Raw genomic sequence first — 14778 nt, 5'->3', positions numbered from 1 at the left:
AACTGCATTTTAATTTTTTAAAGTTTTATTTTTATTTTTTGGTGCAGATACAGGGGTTTAAACTCAGGGACATGTGCAATTGCTTAACTTTTACACTCATGGTTCCCGCTCTACCACTTAAGCCACACCTCCACTTCCTAATTTGCAATTCTGGTTCCTATGAAATTTAAGCTTGTGTAAGAAAAATTTGATGTTCCTGGATTGTGACTCATTATCCAGGTCAAAAGTATTTTTTAAAAAAACATAGAATTAAGATTTAAGAACTTTTATAGCCTTTAGTTTGGGGAGATAGAAACATCCTGAATTGTACACAAAATGTAAATATGTCCAGTAAGTGCTAGCATGTTCATATCTGTGATTACATATGTATATGTACATGTGTTTAAAATGATTGACTTTATTATCTTGGAATAGTTTTTTAAAGGGGTTTCAAATTAGCACGTGTGTTTTTGTGTAAAACACATCTTGATCAGTGTCTCCTTCCATCATTTTCTCTTCTCCCATCTATTTCATCCCTGTTGGTCTCAAGTTTTCTAGTTTTATTCTCATGTATGTACATTGAGGGATATGATTAAATATTTGCCCACCATTTCTGTCTCCATTTGTTGACTCCTTTGCTCAGGTTCTACTTCTCGTAGATAAGACACTTCCTAACAATGTTTGTTAAACTATTAATCATTCAAAAGAATTTAAATCTTTGGTAAATAACTGAACTCAAATTTACGTATGTATGCAACTTTCATTACTCCAGTATTGGAGAAATTACCTTCAATGAAAAAGACAACATAAACATGATGTTTTTACTACTAAGAATAGTTTGTGGCAATAGAGAAACTCTAATGAGTAATAAAAATTGAGTTTAGAAATATTTACCTAGGATATTTAAAAAATGTGAAAAATAAAAAGACAATGTCATAATATTTGGTACATATATTTTTTTATCAAGTGTCTCTCTGAAGAACAGGAATGCATTTGATAGCATAAATTCTTTTGGCTCAACTCAATAAAGATAGTTGACTTAAGGATAATAACATAGCATTATCGGGTCAAAGAATTATATTTGTGACCACACCCTAAGCAATCTATCAGGAAAAAATAAAAACAGCATTAAGTGGCAAAACCTTGGGTGGCAAAGTAGGTTAAATATCTAATTTTGCCGGAAATTTCATAATTGGAAATTGGACAATTTATAAAGAAATCTTTATTTTAAGCAGTTCTATCAAAATCTAGTCTTAATTTTAGCCATAGTATATTTCAGCATTAAAGACATGTTTGTACTTTTAAGATTTTAGTTTTTAATGGAAGTAAATAACTGGTCAATGTTTAGAAGAAATCTTGTGGCATGTTATAAAAGTTTCTTAGAAATCTCTTAAAGGCTGAGTACCATAAAACTAGGGCAATGCATATATTCTCAGTTACTCTTTAAAAAAACCTGTAAAAGTGACTATAGTGGCATGTTCTGACACGTTCTTTTCAGAAACCGAACCCTGTTAGTGACAGCAGAACAGATTGTGTGCATCTGCTGGGAAAGAGCCAGATGACAGTGGAAAAACACACATGGGTACCTTGGCACAGCAAATAAAAAATGGAGGAAAAAAAGACCTGGAAGAGAAAGTGCTCAACTTTAATTGAAACATTCTTTCCAACATGATGAATATCAGCCAACCACCTCTTGTAGCCTGTCGATTTTGCATATAAGAATGCATTCTAAAAGAGCCCTTTGTAAATTAGGGGGCTGTTTTGTCCTCTCAGCACTAAATGTTGACTCCGGTTTGGGATTATTTCTTCAAATTATAGCAAATGTAATAAGTATAAGAGTATAAAAAGATGCCATTCTACCACAGTGTGGTACATGAACACTGACTTATAAAAACCCTTTCAGGGTTCAAGTCATATTTCAAGTATCTGGCTTAAGGTTTTGAATTATGTGGATATTTTATGGCCAAGAGCCAAGGATGCCACAATTCAAATATCCCGCAAATGTGACTATTGTAAGTGGTGCTTGCACTCAATAGTGCTACGATATTTCATTTTCTGCTGATCAACCGCACTATTGTTTAAACAGTTGGCTCACTAGCAGAAGAGAGCTCCTACATAAAAACCAAATGTGTTTCTATAAATCATATCAGGAAGTTCTCTTGGATGCACTGATTACAATGAAAATGTATTCTATACAGTATACAATGCAAATTTTAAACTGGAGACAAAGTTGTTTAATAGATTAGTAGTGTGACTGAAGCAGCTGCAGTCAAAAAAAATTCTGGTGATTAACAGCCATTTTCCAGTAATCATAACCCTGGAAAGGCTACTAAGTAGGGGGAGGGGGTTGCAGATGGTAATAATTCTCTCAGCCCATGTGCCTTTGAGGGCTCCATCATCTTCATGCAGACTTATTATTATTATTATTATTTTTAAATTAAAGCTTTTAGAGGCATCCTTGATTGCAGTGTTGGGAACTGTCCATGCTGTTTTACCACAGGGAAGTCCACTCTGCAAGTATTCCTTGTGCTGAACACTCTCTATCCAGGCATTAAAACAGGTTAAGAAAAGAAAGCTGAAATGCAAGGTGCACACCAGAGGGTCATTATTCAAATGCATGAGAACAATTTCAAGCAGTCACAACTCCCCAGGTTGTATAAAGTGGGCAGGCCTAGTCCACATTATCTGTCATCCAAAATATGATCTTTTTTTTGGAGAAATTAAATACAAAGCTGAACAAAAAGTGATAAACAGTTTCTGATCCCAAGAAAGATTCCCATTTCTATTCACATTTTATTTAAGTGTGCTTATTAGGGATATCAAATGTGACTTTGGGGATATATTCTACATTATCTGCTATGTTTTTTCTTACCTGAATGAAAAATACCCAAATTGAGTTCATTTATTTGTCATCTCAGAGTAGATAAATTTCCCAAGTCTGGGAAAATAAAAGTAAGAATGCTCTTTATTTAATTTTTAACTATACTAATTTTAAAAAAAACACTTTATATGTAAAAGTAAATATAAGTTTTAATGTGTTCAGCAGATTGTATAAGTTAACTCTTATATGTAAAAACACTTGTGAAGGAGTATAAGATAAGTAAATAACACTCATTCCTCAGGAACAAATCTGGTCTATACCTACAACCAAAATAGTGCAGTAAGAAATAAACAAGGAATAGTAATGTGACTTTCAAAAGTAGAGACTACTTATTGTTTAAAAAAGGCTTTAGAATTTTTGGTGAGAGTTTACTATGTGTATTGAAGCAGTTCCTCCAAACTAACTGATTAAAATTATTATTATTAGGCAATATTTTCTGGAATTGAGACCTTTTAAAAAATAAATTCTGAAACTCTTGAAATTATTTTGTCTCTTTGGATCCATTTCTAGTTCTAAAGCCAGCATTTAATACCATCTAATCTGTGAAAGGTTTTGATTTTCTTGGAAAAAGGCATATTGCACTTAGCAATCATTAGAATTGACCTAACATCAGAACTAGAAACTTATCCTGAAAGTAAACCAATAGTAATATTCTTTTAAAAATTTTTCAATTATCCCACCAAGATTTCTAAGTGATTATTTGATCATAGGATTAAAATGTAATGTGCTGTTATGATAACAATAATTGTTGAACACTTACTAAGTGTCTGCATTATGCTTTTATATACATTTAATCCTTATAAAAACTCACAGAGGTGGATGCAGTCATTTCCCCCATTTTACAGATGCTGGAACTGAGGTTTCCTGATGATTATGTAAACCTGCTTAAAGCCTCTAACCTTCCAGGAAAATGGAAATGGGGAAGAAGGCCTTTGAACCCAGTTTTGGCTGTTGTTCACAGTCATTACTCACTACCGTTTATGAGTATGTTTACTAATAGCACACGTGTATATTCAAAGAGTGCAATTAAGATGGCAATGGAGTATTCAACTCTTTTTTTCTCTTGTGTCCATCCTCATTCTCTCGTCATTTCTGTTTCTCTTGTCCTCTGCCTGCTCCCATTTACATTCCCCATTACACACACACACACACACACACACACACACACACACACACACACACACACAGAGAGAGAGAGAGACAGACAGACAGAGAACATTATGAAAACCCTACATTGGTTCATCTTGTCCCACAACCATGTCACCTTCTGGGAGTTCATGATGTTGTGCATTTTGTCATGATATATGGTCCACTGATTCTAAAGATATTGTTAGTTACTGACAGACACTATCCTGTAAACCTTGCTCTTTCAAGATCACTCCGGAGATTTTTCATGACATGGTATCAGTTTGAGTTGACACACATAAGTCTATCAAGCCTAAGGAGCTAAATTAACACCTTAAACTGTTCTATGATCTCACATACATAGTCAAAGCAAGTTAAAAGTGTCCTTGCTTTTACAATACTAAATACATGTACTTTGAAGCAAAAAGGGAGCTCAGACAGCAGAGAATCCAAAAACAATAAAAGCAGAAGAAAAAAGGGTGAAGTCCAGAATTATTTGATTTTTTTTGAGCTATAAAATGAGACAAGAGTGGGAAAGACCACTAATGCTCACTCCCACTCAAGCAAGAGCAAATGGTCCTAGGAGGAACATTGTGGAATTATTTTAACCACATGGCTATCAGGAATAAACTACGGGTCTGAGTACCTGATGCTACCTTTTGGAAATCTATTCAGGTTTTTTTCTCTTGGGTTTATGGGAGAGGAGAAAATTTCAAACATAAAAGAAAGGAAAGAGGTAGCCAAAATTATTTTCTTAACTTCTAGCATATTATACACTCTAAGTGGGATTCCAATAAATCCAACAAATGAACACACAGACACATTTTCCTAGTAACCAAGTGTTAGCCTTAATTTAATTAGGACAGATAATCCAGACGGAATTAGGTCTTGATTCATACCTTTTAAACATATTAATGTTAATGGCAACAGAATTATGGTAAAAATACCTACTTTCTAGACGATATAAAAACCTTTACTACAAGACCACCCAACCATTTTCTATGTCTCCTCCAACATAGAGGAAGATCAGGTCTTCATAAAGAAGTCATTGTAATATATTAGCTATCACCATTTACAATTTCTGAAATTCTTGTCCAGAGAGTTACTTATTAGTTGAACGTTCAGGAGACTCATGTTTTACTCATGCAACTGCTGTAATACTTAAATATCCAGAGAGTTTACTTTCTATTTAAACTTTTTATCTAGAACATATAGTCAACAGTTGAAACTTGACAATGGGTCTAAGAATGTTTATCAAGGAGTGGTGATGTCAATAATCCTACTCTTGTAAGAAAATTCCAAGAAAATAATAAATGTCATGCTACATTGTGAATTAAAGTAAAGTCTTAAATTGAAGGATAGTTTTAATCAGAATTTTTAATAGAATGTGTAATTTTTAAAAATTGGAAATGTTATTGGCTCCCATTTGTATTAATATATGCAAAAAATTCAGTATTTTTTTCTCCCTTGCTAATGGTCCTTCAAGGGTGCCAGGTGCAAGAAACTTGCCAAAACACCTAGAGCAAGAATATCACACTGTGATCACATTCTTAACCCTAGAGGCCTTTTACATTTTTTAAGGTTTATGCTATGTTCATTTATTAACACTCTGCCGAGAAACATATACATACACAGAAAAGTAGTTGCCTGACATTTAAGCAAAATTAAAATTATCTATTTTCAAGAAAAATTAAATTGTATTTCACTGTTGGCCTGATCTGGTAAATTTTAAATAGGCAGCTAATAATTGGTTTAATAGGTTACTGGCTAAACTAACATTTATACTTCGTTCATTCACTGTTAAATCAATAATTTAGTTCAAAAATAAAATTGGAACAAATATTTATTATGTAGCTCTCCTGAAGGGTCCCATTTAATACATTTCTAAAGGAGAAGGCTAGTTTTAGAAAGGTGTGCTGGCAAAAATCTGATTGCATCTCTCTCAAATGAGAATACGGCTCCTGACTGAAGGAAACCATGGCAGCTAGGAATTATTTTTCATAGAATTTAAAAGAAAATTACATTGTTAACATTTGAAAATGTAACTTGATAATTAAAAGCTACTTTTAAACAATTTCCCTCTTCATATTTAAAAGACAAGTGTAAATTTCCAGGCCACAGTTTCAAACACAAGGAATGTGAATCCAGATTATTTTGGACGTTAATTTATCTTGCATGGTATTAAACACATTGCTTACATGGCATCTTTCAAATGAAGAACCTAAACCAAATCTGAAAGACAATGCCCACATTCTTTCTTCTTTCCCTTCTGCATTTTGACCTAATAATTATTAAAAGTGTGAATGTTTATCAACAAACATTACTGCAGCAGCACATATTATGTGGGAATAGTGTTGCTTCTCCTCAACTTTTAATTTGCATCATAAAATGATCTAAACTATTTGGAACGGAATGCACAGACTCCATTGAAAAGAAATCATTATGTATTTATTTTTATTTTTGTTTTTTGTCGAACAAACACAATTTTTAAAAAAGGAGGATGTCTGATTGGACTTCCCATACTGGAGGTAGGAAGTGAAGGAGAGGTCTCATATTCCCTCTCATACCAATTGTTCCCTGCATTCTAAACTGTTAGGTGGGAATAGGAAAAAAAAGGAGGTGGGGGAAGCATACTGAATCCACTTTGCAGTTAAATGTCTTAGTGATTTAAGAGGCAGAGTTTTCTAGTTAAAGAAGGGAAACATTATGTTTTTCTTTCCCAAAGCTACTTCTCAGGAAGAAGGCCCTCATAGCTCCATAGCCTACGTAGGGGGAAAAAGGGACATTGCTTAGGGTTGAAATCACTCTCAGACAGAGGAGGGGAAGTTTATGATGTGGCGCTGTGCACTGGTTCTGGGCTGCAGCCAGAAAGTTTTCACTTTGTAGTCCTGCTGCCAGTACCTGCCCTGCATAGGCAAGAATAAAAATACACCAGCGTTCTACCTCAGAAACTGTCGATGTTACAAGGAATTAAAAGAGTTTATTTTTCTTTCTTTATCCTGAGTGTAATTACTGTTTTTAAAAAAGAAAGAGCTGAAACTATAGTAACTGGAGTTTTTTCCCCCTTTTTAAACTCCTCACACTACCTTCCCACAAAGCCATTTAAGTTAAATGGTACATTTACAGACTCACCTACATGAAGGATATAACTTAAAACATCTGCTTAGACACATAGTTCTCTTCTGATATAAAAAGTGTGGCAAAATTGTTTAAAATATAGGGCCATTATATTCTTAAAATATGTGTTCTTCAGTGTGTGTGTTCATTCATTAAAGAGAACTTGGACCGCAATTAAGTAGTAGGTCCTATAAAGGTTCCTTGTGTGACCATGATTTCTAAAAATAAATGCCCCTGTGAAGATTTCTGCTAAATAATCACATCTTCAAAATTACTTTAAAGAAATATCAATCCCTCACGTTGCATTAAGCAGTAACACCACCCTTCCCTAATAAGACCTGACTATACTCCTTATTATAAAAGGTCTAGAATTAATTAGTAGATTAAAAAAATAAAAGTCAAGTTTTTTTTTCTGTCAAGTGGTAAGTCTGTTTCCTTAACTATTCTGACTTATTCGTATTAGTGAATCTATTTTCTAATTTTGTAAATGAATAAGCAAATCTTAGCCGAGGCTACCCATCCTTAGGATTTGGGAAAGGAATCCAATCTCTTGTTCTTATATTACCTTGTTGAAAAACAGATGTGTGGAAAAAGCAAAGATACAGGTATTTATGGCTATTTTTAAAGATACTTCACATTCTGTCAAAGAACCATATAATTGCTACTTTAAAAATACATTATGCTAGGGATCATCTGAGAGCTATTGATACAAGTTAGCTCTTCATGTACATCTTATCTATGCCAACAAGACATAGGGGTTAAACCAGACCATGCTCAGGATGCTATTTGGAAAAAGCAGGTCTCAAGCTTAACATGCCTTATTTAAATCATCCCTTGAAGAGTTGCACTGTCATTCTACATGAATCAGAATACTTGCAGGATGGACAACATTGCTCCATTTATTTAAAATTTGCAACATTATGAATTAATAAAGTCTCTATAATGTCTACATTACCAAAGAGTAATGATTCTTACAGAATTTGCCTTTAGGAAATACAGTGTCTATACCGCTCATAATGTCACCCATTTATTTTACAATGTTCTCAAATGATTCTCTTCAGGTGTACTCTGAACTTTGTTTACACTGATTATACTTTAAAAAAGCACAGAAATTTAACTTTGGTAACAGAATGACAATGTAGAGCAAATACATTACAGGGATGTCAAATAAAGGTTCTTCATATTATGGAATGATACTAAACCATGGGTTTACATAACTATCACAGTTTTTATCCTGAATAGGAATATGCTTTCCCTTTTTGCAGTAAAATAGAGAATGTGAGGCAAGATTGTAATGGATAATCTTTCCTATAATATATTTCACAATAGCATTCATCATAAAAACGTTTTTTCTTGTACAGATGAAAACAATTAACATAAAATCATTAGTGCTATTTTCATATTCTCAGAAGGAAAGGTAGGAAATGATACCTCCTAGCTTTTATTTCCTTATGCCTTAGTGTTAGATGTAAATAGTAGTAACTATTAAATTGTGGCATTGAGCTAGATGCATATTATTTGAGTGTACTTTACGTTGATTGCATTCATGAACATTAAAATATGTATTACAATTACAGAATTTTGCAGATCTTTCTCAGCATTCAGTATGAGACAGACTATCAATAAGAGCTACTTTCTGGAAAACAAATCTGATAGTTTTTGTGCTCACAAAGTACAGTAGATTCTTACAAGTTACTTCCTTTCTCATGCTGATATTCTCTTACATACTGCATATTTGCTTCAACTCTCCAAAGGAAGAAATGTGGCTCTTGTGGGAAAGGCCCACCCCTTTCTACATGTTTGCTTCCTTGAACAAGAAAGGAACACACCCCCTTACATTCTTTGAAATGTATCCAAAAAGTACAGAACCATAATAACACTGCATCATTGATTAAATTAGAAAAATTAAGTGATAGTCAAATGTTAATATGCTGAGTATTTTAACTAAGAGAACTAAAAGACACCTGTACATAACAGCAGTGAACTTACATTCTGTCTAGCCTCTATATTTGGATGCTTAGAATATTTGTGTTAATGGAAGAAAGTCATGAATGTTTGTGGCATGCCTGTGTTGTATGACATCTCAGGAAGAGATCAATAAATGCTAAAGATTTTTGACTACATCTTTTAAATTTAGACCTAGTAGGAGAATGTTCCCCCCTTTTACATGAATATAAAAGAGAAAAAAATTGTAAATTAAAGTATCCAAATTCCTAAGTAAAATCAGAGGACTATTCAAAATCCCAGACCTGCAAGAACATCACAGGTCTCTCCTTGGTACTCTAATGTCAGAAAACTTACACTGAAGTTAGTGTCTACTAATTTCTACCTCATTAAAGCATTCTGCTAGGCATAAGAAATTACATTCCAATAAGGCTTCCTCTCCTTTCGTAGAATTGTATATGCCCTAACCAATTTTTTCTTTTGTTGTTATTTTTCAAAGAAAATAATGTACATACTCCATATTTGTGGCAGTTTGGATGCTTATCTTTCCTTTTAGTTTTGAAATTCTCTTTTGTTGTACTTGTAAATGTAAACAGAGAAGGCAATAGCTGACATCTCTTAACCTACTTTTTAGAATTTGAGGTGGTAATTCCCTTTGCCACTTGTTTATTAGGCATTTTAGCTCAGTAATTTCCAGGCCTACAAAATGGAAGCTCTGCTATTTTGTCTATGTTTTTCCCTTGGAGGAAAAGTGAAGATATACAGGGAATGTATAAATTGGAATTGAAGGTAGTAAACTTATTAAAACTTAGTAAGATATTGTTATGGTCAAAGAAAACCTGCATGTGTCACAAATTCACATCGATGAAACATCTCATTCACTAAAACCTCCTATCTTAGTATAATAATACACAGAAAATTAAACACATAAATATTAATTTTATGTATCACAGAGTACGTAGGCAATGAAAATGCAATGTTTACATTTATGGGTGACTCATTAGTGTTTTATTGTGTGAAACACTAGGAGGCATCAGTTGGGTAAAAAAAGACTTCAATTTTAGAGAAAGCAAGAGATTACTGAAGAATTGGATGTGTAAGAAAGTTGGAGTTTCCAAAATGTCATTTTGTGAAACAAAAGTTTATTCTCTGAAATGCACATCATGTTTTGTTGTAAAGAAGGATTTTTAATGTAAAGTTCATGAAATATACAATATATACACATAATTTGACCAATGAACACCTATTAAGCTATATTTCAGATGTATATGATAAAAAATAATTAAATATTTTCACAAAGACTACAGTTGGTAATAGTTGGCATTACTATTATGCATTTTCTGCTCAATTACTCAAAACTACAAGGATGCTTTATTTCTGGCAAATTCTGCTTTGTATACTTTACCATACTACTGAAAATGTCCAATGAGTTTAAGCCTTATGATAACTACTGCACATAAGCAGACAGCTTGAAGTCTGTTCAAAAAGAAGTGATGGAACTTAAAATTTAAGAGATGAAGAAACGTATAAAGAGCATGCTTTCTCTCGCTGCGCTATTGAGTCTATTTTTTGAAAACTGAGTTTTCTACTGTTTGAATGGCTCTTCATAATGATGAAGCAACAGGGCTGTCGTATACTTATCTAGCAATCATTTGAAATCGGAGTGCCTTGCCAGTCCTCAGCACTCAGCTTTTATCTTTGACCTATCAGAATGACACGTGAACTGTGTAATCTGCCTTTTGTAAAGTGCACAGACTCCGTTGTTGCTCCTGGTTTTGTGAATCGCCCCTATAATCTGGTTTGATTTCCTAAAGGTGACAGATCTCAATGAACAGTCAAGCTTAACCGACTGCAAGATAGTCCATGTGTCCAGGAGATTAAGGTGCAGTGTTGAGGATGGGATCATAAAATCACCCCTCCTTGCACATGTAGCACATTCACTGAGTATCGGCCTCTAAGGCCTTTCACTGTCTTCACCATATGTGTAAAAAGAATGTGCACATCTTCAGATATTAACTGGGGAGGCATTTTCTTGGAAAATGAGCTTTTATAAATATAGAGCATGTTATTAATACACTCTTTAAGTACATTCCGTGACCCTTAATTTCAGATTGAATTCTTGCATAATTCTTTCACTCATGCCCTGGGAACCATGGCTCTCTGTTTAATAACTATTTCTTTGTAGTTTTATAGTACAAGTACTACTGCACATATATTTACCCCAATTTTGTCACTTTCTGAAATTTCAGGGACTCAAAATATACTACGTGTAGAGTTGGGAAATAAAAGCACAAAATATACTACAACAAACAGACGAAAGTTTTAAAGATGATGCTAACCTATGCTAAGGAGTTATTTGGTGCAGTTCATTATAAAAGAAATTTGAATGTAATATACCCTTTATTAGAGGATACAGCTGTATTCTTAAGCAATTTATTGATTCAGTAAACTGAGGGCCAGAGAAAAAAAATTAATAGATAGCTGAAAAATGCAGGACATAATACTTTTTCAGGATTTAATTTTGAATCATTACAGAGCCTCTTTCCATATTGGAATGAATCATTTCCCCAAAATTTTTCAAAATGAGCTGGCTTACAATGAAAAAAAAGTAATGAAACAAATCCTTTCAATTTAAATTTTATGTAGTTATTTAGTATTAAGGTGGTCCTATCCAGAAAAGTTAACACCTGTGATTGTTCACTTTGCAACTATGATTAGCTCGGGAACATTAAAAAAAATTGACTTCTTATTATTTGCTATTTAAGCCAATGTTAATAAAATTAATATTTAATAAGATTGGCGCCTTAATATTTATTATTTTTCATTGTATAATTACATAGCAAGCAGGATGTAAACAACACACATATGCAAACATTTGACAACTATATGCATTTTATTAATAATTAGTAGATTTTTATAAAAATTACAGTAAAACAAAGTTAATTTCCATCTAATATCTCCTTGACTGAAGAACCAAATATTAAACAACTGTTTTGCTTAAAGTGTGTTTTCATGAAAAAATTAAAATTGAATTAGTAGTCTAAGATATAGTTAAATACAGTTTTCTACAAACAGGAAAAAAATTGTCACAGACTTAAAGGTTTTTTTTTTTCCTCTTGAGATAAGGTGTTAAGTAGGGGCATCTCATTTTATCTCTCAAATACTGAATCCATTTGTGTTAGAACTGCTTCATTTGCCTTAATAAATAATTTAATGTATATACTGGAAGACAATAACATAGTTTACAAACTGCATTTTTGCCTAAAACGAATATAAAAAACCGTTTTGATACAAACTGAACATTTTAAGGATTAGCAAAAACTAGTAATATTTAAAAAATTAAATTAGATACTTTTGTTTCAAATGGCAGATTTCTGGGTCTATTTAAAGCTTAAATCCGAATGCAATACAAGGTTAAACAAGGTTCACAGGTGGTCACATTTCCATGCACTTCCAATCCTCTAAGGAATGAAGTTTTTATACTCCTCATAACATCTTTCCTCTGCAATCACAATTTTATTGCAAGGTGCCAGTGAAGAGTCTGGTCACTTTTGGATTGGTAGATGGATGTGCCTGGAGTTGCCTTTCTAGCACTTAGAAAATATATGCAGCACCTAAGCATCTCATAAGACAGATACTATTAGAGTTAGTATCAGATTAACAATAGTAAAATGCACTTTGTGTCAAAGCAGTTCTCCACTGAGGACTGGGTATAAAGAACTGGCAGAGAGCCTGATTCTACTTATTATATTGTCAGCATTTACATAGAAAGTATTTTATACAAAAGATTCCCATCCCTAAAATGTGAAGAAGAAAAAAAAAAGGCTTTTCCTAAGGAAAGATAACTACTGGACCTAGATTAGTCAGAAATAAATAACTCAGACATATAAGGTTTTAAGACTTCATAGCCATGTTCTGGGAAAGTAATAACATCAGCACTGAATTTAAATGCTTGTATAATGTGTAATAGTACAATAAGCAACGAGCTGTGCCTGAATATACTTCCTTCATTCCCAACTTTATCACTGAGTTTGGTAACTTTCATCCAAAGTCCAAACAGAAGGCAATCTAAGTCTCTTAACATTGTTTGTTTTTAAAGAGCTTTGTATTTGACTTGATCTAAACAACAATGCTGGTGCTGAAATCCAAACATGGATTGTGAAATGTATAGACTACCGAGACCAGGGTTACTTTTTGTCCACACCAATTAAGAAGCCCTCATTCAAACCAACACTTTGGTGAGGGAAGAAGATGCACAAAGGTAGACTCTGACAGACATCCATGCTGCAGCTCAAACTAATCCTAAGAATTAAGAATTAGTGGCTCAGAAGCATAACCCCGGGCAAATCAGTCTTTGGGTGAGGGGAACTCCTGGGAACATCTTTTCACAATGAACTAACTGCTAAATCTTAAGACATCTATTTCAAGGTCACAAAACATTCTGTGAAAAATTGAAATCCACCAAGGCTCCACACTCTCCACCATATCAAACATGCTAATGACGTGAACTAAACTTCATGAAACTTTAAACACACTGTGTGACAGGCACCAGTCAGGAGTGATTTCAATAACTGATGGCAAACAGAGAAGACTACCTAAAAAGTTACTTTTAGCAACACACAAGGAAATCGTGGAATCTAAGGAAAAAGAATGCACAACGTGCCTCAACTTCAGCCTTCAAAAAAAAGGCACCAGGATGAACCCAATGCCATGGAATATACTGATGCAGCTTTCAGAGACAATACCCAGGCTATTTCTATTTTTACCGAGAAATGTCAGAGGTACTTACATGAAGGAAGACCCGACCAGATTAGTCCTTGGGATATTTTCCTTTCTTAAGAGAAAGGGAGAGAGAAAGAGAAAGGAAAAAAAAAACAAAAAACAATAATCTTTACTTTGTCCAGCCTTGAAGTGCTTCTCCACCTGATTCAAACATGCAGTCACGGCGACCCACACTGAACCTTCAAAGTCAATCCAATAGCAGCCCGAAGATGTCTGGGGTGTACGCGTGTGCTCAAGTGTCTGAGACTGCTAAGCAGAGCGAGCTGAGAAAGCTGGAGACGATGTATGCCTGTGTGCGCGCGCGCGCGCGCAGGGCGAGCGCGCGCGAAGGGGGGAGGCGCGCGCGGGGCCGCGCATTCGCGCGCGCACCCAGCTCGCTCGGAAGAGGAGGAGGAGGAAGAGGAGGAGGAGGAGAACGATGAAGGGAAGGAGGAGGAAGAGGAGGAGGAGAAAGTGGCTCTGCAGCCGGTCGGATTAAAAGTAACCAGACTCGTCCAGAAAACTGCGTCCAGGAAGGAAGTGACAGAAGACGAATGGGAAAAGGAGAGCAGCTCACGGCCTTTGAAACATCGCGTAAAAAAAAAAAAAAGGCGGGGAGGGCGGGGGGCGGAGGGAGATGCCAGGATCCTGGGTGGAGAGGCGGGGGTGGCAAGGCAAACTGAGCTCTCAGGGTTGGAGTTCGAAGCAGCACGTCTGCTAAAGTGTCTCCCCCCCCCACCCCCCGCTTTATTTGATCTTGTTCTTGCCTTAGCCTCACGTTGCCTTTTCCCCTCCGTTTCTCTCCCAGCTCTCTGCTTCTCTCTCTCTCTGTGTCTCTCTCTCCTCTCTACAATCCCCAGCCGTGGAGTCTCTCCTCGGGAGCTAGAGAAATCACCAGTTTCACTCTTGCAAAAGCGGGGCGGGGACTAGACCTCCGGAGCCTTTTAATAAAACAAACATACAGCAGCTTC

The 14778-nt window shown here is 34.8% G+C and overlaps 1 protein-coding gene across 6 annotated transcripts in view; it reads right to left on the bottom strand.

The window, feature by feature from the left end:
* The window catches only part of Mef2c (myocyte enhancer factor 2C), a 160394-nt gene extending 146308 nt beyond the window's left edge, over positions 1-14086 (bottom strand). For 5 of the 6 annotated variants that reach the window (XM_013015873.1, XM_013015878.1, XM_013015880.1 and 2 more), the window contains exon 1: positions 13836-14086. The gene's annotated coding sequence lies outside the window, so the exon portion shown is untranslated. The remainder of the gene's footprint in view (positions 1-13835) is intronic. The other variant, XM_013015874.1, reaches the window with a different exon arrangement.
* Positions 14087-14778: the final 692 nt, after the last annotated feature.

The sequence above is a fragment of the Dipodomys ordii genome, unplaced genomic scaffold, assembly GCF_000151885.1.
Source record: "Dipodomys ordii isolate 6190 unplaced genomic scaffold, Dord_2.0 Scaffold28, whole genome shotgun sequence".
NCBI lineage: Eukaryota > Metazoa > Chordata > Mammalia > Rodentia > Heteromyidae > Dipodomys > Dipodomys ordii.
The sequence above is the reverse complement of the archived record's forward strand: the minus strand, read 5'-3'. Positions and strand labels throughout refer to the sequence as shown.